We start from the raw sequence: 14,165 nt of genomic DNA, 5'->3' as shown, positions 1-14,165 counted from the left end.
TTCCTTCCTTTCTTTTGGCATCTGTCCTGCAGTAAAGCACCTCACCTCGAAACAATCTTCCTCTTACTCATGTGGACCAGCACATTTGCTGGGAGGATGGAGCCACTCAGCGGAAGAGAAAGCAGTACCAAGGACTACAGCCAGCTTAAACATATTTGTATATTTGCATATTTAGACAGAGAAAGGAATGGAAAGCATTCCCCCTGCCCCCCTTTTTGGTGGCTGTCATTTTGAGCAAGGATAGAGGTAGGATGAGGTTAAAAGTTCAGGAATAAGAGAGAACACAGAACAACACCGTGTGCATTCACTGTAATAGGGACAAGTGGCAAAACCCCCTCCCCAGCCTTCCTCTGCTCCCAGGTATTGCCGTATGCAGCACTTACCGCAAGCAGTCGCCTATACCGTAGGGGTGTGATTACAGTTCCTTTCTCAGCCAGGAGCATAGTAGGACAGTCCCGAGCCCAGGCAGGCAGCTCTGCTCACTGCACGCTTTGCTAGATGGATGAGACCTGGCACTTCCAATTAGGGCACTCACACAAAGCATGGCCGGCTGTGGCATTGCCATGCAGCCCAGCTCCTAGGGCAGCTGGCTCCGGGAGCGCTGCTCGCCTGGCACGGCAGCTCCAAGGTAAGGATTGTGCTCCCTGCTCTGTACTTCAGTGCAATGACCACAGGAAAATCTATACTTGTTTTTAGTATGCACTCTTCACCTCATAGGGAAGTGAAGAGCAGGACTTCTGTACAGCAACATACTGAAATGGTGGGAGGGAACTGCTGGTTTCTCCCAGGATGGTGAGCTGCCATCAGAAAGCAGGCTCAGCACCCCAAAATAGCAGGGGCAAGTAACACCCATCAGCTGGCAGCCAGCAGGGAAGTGCCTGCTCGGAGAGACAGCGGCAATTTGTAGGATCCACTTCTATTTAGTTTGGGGTAGGCTCATCCTTCATTCTGATAAGGACAGAGCAGATTTAATAATGCTCATCAAAAATGACATACAATGCGCACAACAAATTTTGTTTGTGGCTGAATGACATTGAAAAACAGGATTAGACAGATTATCCTGCCCCAGATTTGCCAGTCTTGAGTTTTCTGAGGTTAGAAATAAAGCAATCAGCACACACTGGCAGCAAGGGAGGCTGAGCACAGGCTCTGTGTGCTCCTGAGCTTCACCATCCCAACTTTCAACAGCACAACGAGCAACCCCAGAGACCCTTGGGACCCTTGAATCTATGGGAAGGTATCATTTCTCATTCCAGGTGTTGTTGGGGATTTCTATATTATGTTAATTCAATGGCTGGATGTAATCCTTATCACAAAACCTTCCAGTGTAATATTGCCACTACTGTCAGTCAAAGTCTTCTTGCAGCTTTGAAGAAAACAGCTCTGGGCTCATGAATACTGCCAGCTTTGCGGATCACTATAAGGAACCTCGCAGCCTAGAGAAATCTAAGAATAATTTGATCACTTCCATCTCATAGATCCCCACCTGCAACGGACCACATTTCAGTGGGCATTTTATCTGTTGCACAGCCCCCGGACTTCTTTACCACAGTGGGGAATCTGCCAGCATTTTTTCTTTTCAGTCGATATTATCGAGGGTTTTGTTCATTGATAAGAGGAGATTTTCTGTACTGAAATAACAACAGAAAGCTTCTAACAGGTGCTGTGATAATTGTTCCTTCTAGCAAAGATCTAATTCATATGATAATCTGTCATCATCTGGCATTGCACTCTAACTGATTTTTAATGCCATATTGATCTCAGCTTCTATAATTGGCCTCTTCTCTTCGGAGAAAGGGCAATTCCAGGTTTTGTTTCTTTTAGCCTCTTTTACTAACTTGTATACACTGCCATGGAATTTAACTCTGTAGGATGTTAAAAAAAAAAAAAGAAGAATCTACATTTCTGGGGCCTAAGTAAAACATAGTCAACCTGCATTTGCTCTCAAAGTACTTACGTAAGCCAAGAATTCTTAATTGAGAAAAGGAATAATGAAATTCAATTGTAATTTGACTATCTTAAAAAAGTAAGGATTTAATTACTTCACACAAAAGGTGTCACTTCTCATAGTATCTTGGCTGGAAAAAAAAGATGAAGAATTTCTGAGAAAGAAAAAGAAAATATAGGAAAAGAAAAAGGAAAAGAAAAAGGGAAATAAAGAGAAAGAGAAAGGAAAAGGAAGAGGACAAGATGCCAGCAGGCTTTTGTGCTTATCCTTTTGAATTGTTTTATTCTAACTTAAATTAGCAGCTGGAGGTGCAGTAGCTAAACTATTAAGGATGTAAAGTGCTCTGCGACCCTCATCATCTTTGTGCCACCTGAAAACAGAACCAGAAGGTTACTGTGAATATGGGAAGTGGCAAGCCATCAGCTTTTTCTCTCACCAGACTTATCAAAATCATAATAATAATTAAAAAGAGAAATAAAAGCATGTGACTAATTCTTTGCACGTGGATGGGGGAGAGGGGAGAATTTGAGGCCATTCACCAGCTAAACTGAAGGATGGATTCCTTCCAGAGCTAAGCTTGTGACTACATTAATCATGCACGCTGAAGCTAATGCTATACATTACACTTGAGGGTTTCAATAGAGGTTTAGAGCTATAAAGATGGGAAACAGTTCCCAATATTTAGCCCACCACTAATAGAAAGAAAGAACAGGAAAATGATTACTGAAACAGCTAGATGGCTGAATGTTGAGGAAATACCGAGTGAGCAATTATCAGTTTGTAACTGATGTGACCATTACTTTTTTCTATAGTCCCTTTCTGAGCACATCTTTTGCACCTGGCACTTCAGCAAAACAGCAGCTGAAAGAGGACTGGGTAACTTGCCCATAATAGCCTGCTCCCTGCCTTCAGCAGCAAGTGGCCCCTTCAAGGGCTGCAGATGTTAACGTACGAATGGACACCGCTAGGTACCATTCTTTAGTCGCAGTGCCAGGATCCTTATAGTCAACAGCTTGAGCTCTTCAATTCATGATACGGGCTTTATGTTACAAGGTCTCAAGGAAACACTGATAGCTTCTGCTTCAGATGCTCTCAGATGGCTGTGTGAATGATGGGGTGGTTGAGAAGGTCACACGGATGTCCTGCATTTGCTTACAGTAAAGGCCTTCATTGTGTTTTGCTGATGCCGTCTGCCTAAATTGATATGCATGTCAGCTGTGTAGCTCGCTGAATGCTGAACAGAGAAAAAAAAAAAAACTATGTTATAACTGGTTCTCATTAAACTGCTAAACGGAATACTAAAAGGTAGCTCCAAATCAGGTGCATTTAATAAAGCCGTATTTGAATTGGCACACACAGGGTTCCCATGTGTTTTTCAGTTTGCTAGTGTTGCAAGCTTATCATCTATATTACTTATGCTTAAATGTTACTTCACTCCAATAAAAACAGGCATCATTTACAATTTCTATCAAATGTTGCTCAGTAAGGCCACGGCCAGGTTCGTTAGCTGCTGTCTGAGGCAGCATAGCACACCCCTTGAATTCACTGTACCTTGGAAAGTGATTTATGCCTTTAGATTAGATTCGGGTTTGGAGGATTAAAAGAAACAGAGGCATGAACAGGGGATTTTCTGTGGAAGATACATTTTTAGTTAGAACAGAAATAAACAGAGTACTCTTTCACCACAGTCTGCTTTACTTGCTAACTCTGCAGAAGTCCCCGAAAATAAATTCCAGTGAAGAGGATCATTAGTGCAAAGTTCCACACTGAAGAAAGCAGGGTGATGTGAACTGCTGTGGAAAATAGTGTTTTTCTGGTTCTACAGTGCAAATCCTTTAGGGGAAGACAACAGGGAGAGCTCTCCAGCAAGTCTTTTTGGCCTCCTGCGGGCTTCCTGCCACAAGAGCCTGCTCTTGGAGGGGAGGGAGGCTGTCAGCCTTCCAGTTCCAGCCGTTCCTGGCTCCTCACATCCACTGTTATGACTCAAGCAAGGGCAAGTCCCAACTCCAGCACTGATCCCATAACAGATCAGTATCCCAGCAAGACTGCATAGCATGCATTCATACCCAGACTGCCAAAACTAACCTTGGCCATAGGAATTTGATGTCCTCGCAACTCTGGAGACATTGCATTCCTTAGATATGATAGATCTGTTGAAATACAAATAGGAGTTTTACAGGAGATTCGCCTCAAACTATCTTTCACATTCAGAGTCACAGCAGCCACTCCTTGGACTTGGGACATCACGATACATCCATAGTGCTTTGTTTGGTTGCTTACATGGAAACACAACAGTAGGGAATGATTTTATGTAATTTAGAATGAGAAAAAGAGCAAAGGAGCCAGCACTGTGCGATCATCCAGCAGTCCAGACCACCATCAGCACAGAAGACCATAATACACAGAACAGAATTTGTCCAACTCTGCTTTGCAGCTGCACCGAAGTGTAACAGGTTTCAATCTTTCCCTTTTCAAGCTATGAAAGTGTAATAACTTATTGGAAAAAAATAATCTTACTTTTAATCAATAATCATGCCTCTGGTAAGATAAATTTATGCTTGCAAAGGTTTCAACAGATGTTTTTCATTGTAATGGCTGAGATCCAGAATCTTTTCACATTCTTATTTTCTTTCCTCAAACTGAAATAACACCAGAGGTTACTCTTTTTCTTTTCTTTCCTTTTTTTCTTTTTTTTTTTGGTGTGAGAAGGAAGTGGACACATGTAGGAAAAAAAGAGACCTCTAAACAGGAAGAATAAATCAGAAATACCACAAAATAGGATAAACTCAAATTTTCTGAGTGATGCAGACATTTGGAAATAAAAGCCATCTGAAACAGTAATCTAAAAAACATCACAAGTCCTTTTGAAGTGAATTTCTCAATGAGGAAAGTAACTTTGGCTCAAGAAAGGTGCAGTGGCACCATGAAGCTCATGCAAGTTTCCCAAATACTTCAGAAACCCATATAAACTCATCCAAACCAAAAAGGAAAACATAAAACAAGATATTTGACTCACAAAGTAGCCACTAAAATGTCAGCTGGCTACAGAGAGTTCCACCTGCCAATGCTGAAATCTAGGACAAAGATCCCAGAGAGTTCAAAATCCTGACTCAGACCAAAGCCCTATTAACTCTAAAACTTCTTCAAAAATGAGAGAAAATACCTATACTATATAATGAGACCAGACTTAAATGATTTTTTAATGAAAACAACATGCTTGAGGAAGGCTTTCAATCCTACAAAATAGAAGGCAGCTACAGCTGTGGCAAGTGTAGGATTTGCTTATTCAACAACCTGCCTTGACCTGAGGCCAGGACAACGAGATGAGTTTCCCTGCATGCTTAAACCCTTGGCTCTGGTGCTCTGGTAGCCACTAAGGGTGCTAATTAGAATCAACTGCCATGTTGAAACATGTACTGGGAGACCAACCTCATTTTTACAAGAGCATTGCACAGAATTAAGTTTTGGTTAAATTACTTGATTAAAATTTAAGCTGATAATTTACAAGGGATGGGTGCTGTATCCACTGCCAGTCCTCCAAACCATCCAGCTTTATACATGACCAAATTTATGTAATGGCCCAGGCTCCACAGTGACAGAAATAAGGGCATACATTTTACTCCAGGTGTAAATGAGTAACACAGTAGTCACAAAGTCATGCGCTTCTATGCTGATTTGGCATTACACATATGTGCTGAAACAATCTGGTGTGCCACGAGGACAATATTCATCATAAATCCATGAGACATCTATTGGACACCAGAATTGAAATATAGGACTCAGAAGCAGTTTAGACTGTGTGCGAATTACTGATGGGAGGGATATGTGAAGGGAATACATGTGGGAAACGGTGAAGAAGGGGAAAAGAGCAGGAAAGACGCAAGGAGAGAGGAGGGTAGAAGGTGAACAGGATACTGTATGTTCTTTTCACTGTTCCTTTTTCATCAATGGACAACTTGTACTTTTTTTTTTTGGCACCCAAACTGTGCAATGAAATGGGGAACAGCTTGGAAACACTTACAGGCCTTTAATGATCAGTCACACCTGATGGGTAACAGTCATTCAGGTCAGTTCTGAACCAAGCCGAAAGACCTCTATGGAATTTCCATCTGCTCACTGCAAACAGCTTCAGGGGAATTTGGGAGCCAAATGTACTTGAATCCATAGTATTATAGTCGAACTGAGTGCAATGTGTAAGTTTTCTAGAGCTAGTTTCCTGCAGCAATCATATCCCAAGTGATAAAATACAGTAAGGCAAACACTCAGTCGCATGGGATTAAAGATACTGCAAACCTGGGTCAAAACAGTGAACTGCTATGATGTAAGACCAGTAGCTGAAAGCAGGCATGGCTTTACCAGGTGGCCAAGGCAGTCCAGTTGCAACTCATTTTATCAGGCACTCTTGCATTGCAAAAAGCCATGGAGAGCTGCAAGGCTCTGCCACTCCCCTCTATAAACTGAGGCAATCCCTGCAGTGTTTATTATTGCACTGTGTGAGACTGGAGGGGACCAGCAAACAATGGTATATGGTACCACCTAACAGGTTCCAGATTATCCAATAGCTTGTAAGTGGGCATGAGGGAGCAATGCAGAAGTTCTGCAAATTGTCACCATACTTTTCAGACGTTTATAAGCTCTCAGGTGTTGATCACAGTGGTTTATTTATGTAGTATGCATGCAGTGCTAAGGCCCTCAGCACTAACAGGGAACAGAAGGCAGTGTTTTTTTGTGATTTTGTTAGATTTTTCTCAGACTTGCTACCACTTTTAGAGAGCAGTTTTTGATATTTTAGTAAAAACGTATGCTGGAGTCACTTTTGAACAAACTTCCCCATTTTGAAGGTCTACAGTTTCAGCATGGGCATTTGTCTCATCATGACATATAAATGCACTTGTGTTATCAAAATACTCTCTGATACATCTTATATGGCTTGCCAGAGCAGGAAATAGTAAAATTCTGCATAAGGTATGGATATAGGAGATCTCCACCATCAGCAAGTGGTACCACTTCACCACTTTTTTTTGCCTTTTTCGCCTTCACTTTGTCACTAACACCAGCAGAATCTACTTAGCTCTGTATTCAAATCACATTTAAATTAAGTGGCACAGTTTCTGAAAATGTTTCTTCACAACATACCAAAAGGATGCTTGTAATTGATGTGGTAAGCGTAAATTTATTACAATTATTCACCTATTTGATCAACATCTACCCACATACCATCATTCTTTGCTGGAAGTTTCACCTACATATACTTTGAAAAACACATTTAAAACTGCAAAACAGTGTCACATTTTGTTCCGGTGCAAAAGCTTTTCATTTCTGTGCTGCTGTAGCAAATTGTAGAACTAAAGTGGCCAAGCACAGGCTTTCAAAGGCCGTCAGAAACATAAACACACACTAAAGCCCATCACTGTCACCCACGAAAACACCGAGAGCTACGAAGACTTTAGTGGCAACAGATTTTTTTTTTTTACAGGGAGTAAAATGACAATAAATACTTTCCCTTTGGTATATAGACCCTTAACAACTTTTTTCAAATTCTTCTCTGAAAACAGAGAGAGTGGAAGCTCCAGAGGACGTGTGCCTGTCAAGTGGGGTACCCTTACCAACACAAGGCTGAAGAGGTTACCTTTGACTAATCAGAGGATATTTCCAAGCCAGCCTCAAACTCATACAGTATTTAGCTCCTGAAGGACTCATCAGAGGACAAAGGCTGGGTTAAAAGACAGATCTTCTAGTAACCTGCTTGAACTAGACAGATCTGGATTAAAACATGCACTGCAGTAATCACAAGCTTTTAGTTTATTAGAGTCTTGGTAAAGATGTATGCATCAGCACACAGAAAAGAGTGTTCATCATTAGAGCCAAGCTTGGAAACATTTCAGTGTTGCCTTACTCCATACATTCCAGACCTTCCTGCCATCCAGCAGCCCAAGCACTCACATGGATTCACAGAGCCAGGGGTAAGCACAGAAGGATCATGCAAGCCTCACTCACCCCTGCATAGCACAAGTTCTCCTGTACAAGAGAGGATGTGAGCGCTCTGCACTCCCACAGGTGGTAGTAGCCATCACTGATAGAACAGAGGATAAGAAGAAACTCATTTGAATTTAATTATGTTAATTGGAGCACCTATGTACTTCATTCAAGATTCAGCAGCTGTATAAATTAGGTGTTAGAAAAATTTGGTGACTAACTTTGAATCTACTGTCCTTCAGCAAATAGAGACCTACTTATCAGAGACACACTGCCATTCACTGGAGAATGCTATAAAAAGATAAGAATTCAGCATTTCAAAGTCCATGTGTGGCATGTTCATAAAAATACTGCCAATCATCCAGCAAAGTTCAGGCAGCCTCTTCCTTTACACAAAACTAACGGTTGGTTCATCTTCCTTCACCAAACAAATGCACTACAGCTGTCAGGTAACAACTTCCTGGGTCATCAGCTTAGTCACTTGTTTGCAGATCACGAAATCCCTGTATGTGTACACTGTCCCTAAAATCAGATGCTTTTCCCCTCTGCTCCCACTCCCCATTTCACTGCAATTGAAAATCTGTTCCAGTAGCGAATTGCTAAGGTTTACATCAGACCTATTCATGTAAGACAGAAAGTGAAGAAGCATATGCAACAGATCAGCCTTCAAGCACACAAAGTTATCATGCTGGCGGATGGGACCTATCAGATAAGACAGGCCAACTGTTGTGCACGAAATAACTGTGGAAACACTGAGATCCCTTTTCTTGCCTCTCTCACACAGTATCCTCATGAAGATCACCGTGCAGATGAGACGCAGGATCCAGTTTTACACTTTCACTGTGGGACAAGGTTTATTGAAGTCTCACAGGAATCCATGACTTGGTTTCCCAGGAGCAATCAGGAGCATGTTCCAGAGAAAATCTTCTTACCTCCTGGCTAGATAGTTTCAATTTGAGGAACAGATGGTATGATCCTTTAGGAAAATGGAGATAGATGGGCCGAGGCAAATTAAATCATTTGGAGCTATTTATCTGATGGGAATTGAAGCCCTGAGCTGGTGTTGCTTTTTCCTGAGGTGGCAGTCGTGGCAGCAGATGTGAAGATGAGGAGATGAGAAACCAAGACCAGAAGGCTGAGGGTACAGCTCCTTTATAGCAAATTTGTATGATGCTGACCAGGAGACATTAGCCTGTTCATGAAGCACACGTGTCAAAGGAGACAGCCAGGTAAGAGTGGTGATGCTGACAGAAGAGTGGGAAGTTCTCTGTTAGAGTACCTTTCCAGGAGTTATCCACTAACAGGGTTTTGCTGATCTTTTTTTGGATTCGCACCCTTAGCCAAGCACCTGAGAAATCACCCTTTTTTCCTGTGACCAGGCAAAAAGCAGTTCACTTATTTGTTAACAGAGGCCTGGCAATAGATTTTGTGATTTGATTATTTTGATTCCTACTGTTAAGCAAATCAGTCTCCCTGAGAAATCTCCAGTGAACAAGGTGGAGGTGCTGAGCTCTGTCTCCATGTCCAATGGCCTCTGCAGAACTTGTTCTTAGCAGCATTCCAGATGTTTGCTATACAGAGAGGCTCCCTGAGAAGTCCTATCCCTTTTTCCTAGCAAGACAAAATGTTAAGTACAGGTATGGGCTCAGATTTTGGAGGTGGTTGTTTTATGACCACCATAGTCCTTCAGAGCTAAGTACCCACGCAGAGAGTTGCACAAACACAGCTATGCTCTTGCAGTGAACAAACGTGTGTCTGAGTTTGGGGCTGCTGGTTTGGCAGAATCACTGTGGTTCTGTGTTCACGTGCCCATGGGAAGGGTGGTTTGGGGGACACACCGGATCAGATCCTTTCTCCTTTGCTCTGAGAGCTTTCTCTTTCTGCCTGCCCCACCTGGTAAAAGGGGAAGGAAAAAAGAAGGGGCAGAGCCACGTTTCTCCTAAACTTTCTCATTCCTCTCCCCACTTGTACGGAGAACTAAAACAACTTGGAAAAAGAAAAGAGGAAAAAAAAGAAAAAGAAGAAGAAGAAAAGCAGTTGTCTGCTCTCCGCAGCAGGAATCACAGTGTGAACAGCTACTGAATGACAGAGTAAGAGGAGGCTGGGCTTAGCTGCCTTTATTCCTCTGTGCATGTGGCTAACAACAAAGGCCATATGCCCTGATCCTATACATCTTTGGTCTTTTAAGCAGTCTTCAGCATGCAAGTAGCTCTATTAAGCATTATTAATTATTAAAGCATATGGCTGTAAAAATAAAAATAACAAATATCAATCCTTTAATTAAAATATCTATAAAGCTAATTCCTTAGACAATGTTGAAGATAGGAATAAAGGATAGATTAACAGTCTGTTTTGCTGGATGAGCTATTTGCAAGGCACCGTTGATTTCTGCACGACCATTCATTTTTCACAGAGATCAACAAAAAAGTTTAGAATAATACCTGTCAAACTATGAGCTTATCTGTGAACTGTTCATTTTGACCATTCACTGTCAATGACACATGATTTGTCCCATGATATATTTTCTGCTACCTCAATGGGTGAGATGGTTTTATACAAGAAAAACAGCTGATGAGGACTAGGACAGGTCTGTGAATGCCACCAAATGAACTGCTATTCAACAAAAGACATGAGACAGATTCTGCTCCTATTACTCTTGTATTTCTAAGGGACTATTCAATGTAAGATTGATCAAGTTGTCAGTTACAAATGACATCAAACAAAAACCCGTGTGGCTTATTGATGAGTTTATTTGCAATGCTGTGTTTTCTGTTTTTTGCTCTTGCTGCAAAGCCAGGCATGCTGAAATTGCCTGACATAATGAAGACAATTCTTTATTTGCCGCTATGATAACCTGGTACTGAGCAATTTTATATACTTTTTCAAATAAAGCTGCAAGGTACAGCTTGTCTCCCATTATTCCTTCTTGGAAACAGCAGAAGCCTGCATACTTCTTACAAGTCTTAGAACTGAGAGACAGAAACGTCTAATGTGATGTTTTCCATTTACAAAAAAAAAAAGATAGTGGCTCAAGAAACAAACTCCTGAAGTAGAAAAGTATTTTTATTCCGTATATGCATTTGGACACAGACATCCTGGATGATCAGCAAAACCAGCTGTTTAAAGTACTGATCTTACAGATAAAAAAGGAAACAAAAGGCAGTGGTACTACTTCTTATCCTTGCACTTGAAGAAAACTACTCACTTTGATAGAAGAAGACAGAGACTTTAACATTTCCATAGAAGCAAACGATGAAAACGCAAGTGCTGTTTTAAAACGTGCCTGAAATTTTGGCAGAAAACACAGCTGGGCCCCCTTCAGTCTAGTCTGTTAAGTAACCTCATCAGGTTGAAATCCAGCCCTTTCCTATAAGCACCAGGCTTTTGTAGTGTTTTCTCGACCCACGGCCAGCACCCAGCTGACTGAGTGCTTGCATATGCATCAACGGAACAAGGCATCCTTCCCTGTCTGGCCCTGAAAGCCGCAAACACTAAAGTGAAGGGGAACCCTTTAAAGCAGGGTTTTAATTAGCACCCATTGTTCCTGGGCTGGCAGGAGAGGCAGAAAGACTCTCCAATTTGACAACTGCGATCACAGTGGGAATCTAACTTTGCAATTGAATCAATCTGCAAACTCCACAGGGCTTGTACACTGAAAATAAAATAAAATAAAAAGGTTTTTCTTTTTTTCCAGGGCATTAATTACAGTGGTGCACACTGCTACGTTTAAGGGTCTGTGAGCATTTATCTCGTATATTTTTAAGAGGAAAATAGAATCATAAAAATCCACTACAGAACGAGACCTGGTCATACAAGTCTAAACATAAAAGTGAAATTCAGCATTAAGTCTACCACTTGATCTTTAACTTGCAGCATCTGCACTACAGATGGCTATTTCTGAAGATGTCTGAAACGACTAACTGGGAAAATGGGATTTCAGGAGGAAGATATTCCTTGACTCGTAGGCTTGGCATGTATTAGGTAGGGCTTCAGGTTTTAACAGAGATTCTTCCACTTCCAGTTGAGAGGTGCATGTGTGATGATGCATTACATGATAGCTCTGTTTCAGGAAAACCATGCTGAATACTCCAGGTAAGAACTGCAGTACTGGAGGCTGTCTTTTCAAATGTGAACAGGTAAAACCTGACTTTTCTGTGGTTCTGCACTAGCCCAGGCACAGCTCACCTCCAGCCGTTCTTCTGGCAGGCAGGGAATTCACCTCATCATATCAACTACAGAAATTTCTGTAGAGAGCTTTTCCCTGCCTCTTCAGGAAGAAAAAAAGATGTATATATTTGAATCATACTTAAAAAAAAAGATGGAAAATATCCATAGAAATGAAAGCAAATTGTACTCAAGCTCATTTCACAGTATCATCTATTTTATGGCTATACAAAGAAAGCAAACATTTCTGTTTAAATAGAAAGAATGCAGGAAATAATGTGAAATAACATGTCACCTCACTATAGTTATGGTTTGGAAAGGTTAATTCTGTGTATTGTTTTTGTTTCTTTGCTATATTTTAAGAACCAGAGATAGTCTATTTCATATGAAAGGAAGCTGTAGATGTCCCCTCCCTGGAGGTGTTCAAGGCCAGGCTGGATGGGGCTTTGAGCAACCTGGTCTAGTGGGAGGTGTCCCTGCCTATAGCAGGGGGTTGGATCTAGGTGATCTTAAAGGTCCTTTCCAAACCAAACCATTCTGTGATTCTGTGTACCATACACTGTACCACATTAGAACAAAGAGATCCAAGATGGTCACTGTAACTCATAGGCAAGAGGAGAATCCAAGCAGAACCCTTTAGGTTAATCTTCAGAGTGACTAAAATAATTTAAAATATCAAAATAAAAGATAGTGAGGAATAAAAAAATGCTCTTCAAAACCTATTTTATGTTAATTTAAGCAGTCAGTTCTATGAGGAATTGCCTCTATTTTCACTGCCAAAAAATACAATAAAGTTTTCTTATCAGCACAGGTTTTCTTACTGACAGCAGCTGAGATTCCCTGACATCAAGATGGGGGAGCAGTGAAAAGGCCCTCTCGGAGGAACAGACATATTTATGGACTCTTTTCAGCTGCCTAGAATCTGAGCTGAATCAAAACATCGATGTAGCCAGGAGCAATTTGTGAGCTACATGCAAAGCAAACCTCCTGCTGATTTGAAGAACGCTTTTTTAATTGCATGTTAAATATATCTTAAAAGTCCATGAAAGCTGGCAAGGCAAGCTTACAGAAGCTGAGAAGTATCAAAAGTAAAAGGCTGTAAGTAAAAGCTAATACAGCAAAATCAGCTTCCGTGTGAATACACATACTATTTTTTTCTCCATTCCTCTCTCATTCAACGCAAAGGACAGGCAGAGTTCACATAATGAGCAGCTATGTAATATTTGTGCCTGCAGGCCTTATTTACTATACACAATTCATATCCTGCTCTGAAGACAAAGTTATTAAATTCCCCACAAACTTTTTCATGGCTCTCCTCACAATATTGCATCTAAAAGGCTTTGCAAACAAAATGAATTTATTTTTCTGAGCGTGTTTCTGAGGACAGGGGCACATTGCAAGAGGCAAGTGTTACCCTCATTTCATAGAGAGGGAACTGGAGGTCAAAAGGCCACAGGTATTTGGAACATGTAATTTAAACAACTAGGACCTGATATTTTTTAAAAATATTTCACATTAAGAAGTAACTTTGTTTACTTCAGCTCCAAGAGTAAGTTCTTTTTTTTCTCTACAAAACTGCCCACATCCCTCCAGAAAGGCATTCAAAAAATGAGTGACCATCTGAAAAAAATTTGGCTTCACAGAATGGCCACAAATCACAGAGTGACCCAAAATTTAACCACAAGGTTCCTTTTCCCTGTCTTGCTATCCTGCCAGATTTCCCCTCAGCAAACAAAGGAGCCCAGTGAACAACAGCGCCTTTGATTATTTCTCAGAAAGGTCTAGCTTTCTGTGCAGGAAGGATGATTTCCTTTGGGATAACAGCAGTAGGCATCACCTGCATCTACCCTAAAGCTGGAAACCAAACATCTGCACAGTCAACGTAGAGAGGTAAGTGCCTCTAAAGAACAATTCTGGATACCTCAGTGCGGTGGCCAACATCAGACCTCGTGACTATCCCTGAACACTCCTATGAGCCCATTGAATCTGAGGAGTATGGGGACATATGGGCAAGGAGGCAGGGCATTGTGCATGGGAGAAAGAAGCTGTGTAGGCATACTACCATCATGCATATTTT

General features: G+C 41.3%; 1 protein-coding gene and 1 long non-coding RNA gene across 3 annotated transcripts in view; both read right to left on the bottom strand.

The window, feature by feature from the left end:
- SULF1 (sulfatase 1) overlaps positions 1 to 530 on the bottom strand; it is a 156,229-nt gene extending 155,699 nt beyond the window's left edge. For both annotated transcript variants that reach the window (XM_021386502.1, XM_021386504.1), the window contains exon 1: positions 384 to 530. The gene's annotated coding sequence lies outside the window, so the exon portion shown is untranslated. The remainder of the gene's footprint in view (positions 1 to 383) is intronic.
- LOC110393564 lies at positions 2,451 to 5,081 on the bottom strand. The gene is made up of 3 exons (XR_002435039.1): positions 4,965 to 5,081; positions 4,034 to 4,098; positions 2,451 to 3,182 (listed from the first exon to the last, which is right to left on the bottom strand). It is a non-coding gene; the product is annotated as an uncharacterized LOC110393564 (long non-coding RNA).

This window comes from Numida meleagris, chromosome 2 (assembly GCF_002078875.1).
Source record: "Numida meleagris isolate 19003 breed g44 Domestic line chromosome 2, NumMel1.0, whole genome shotgun sequence".
Taxonomy (NCBI): domain Eukaryota; kingdom Metazoa; phylum Chordata; class Aves; order Galliformes; family Numididae; genus Numida; species Numida meleagris.
Note: the sequence above shows the minus strand (reverse complement) of the source record. Positions and strands in the feature narration are given on the sequence as shown.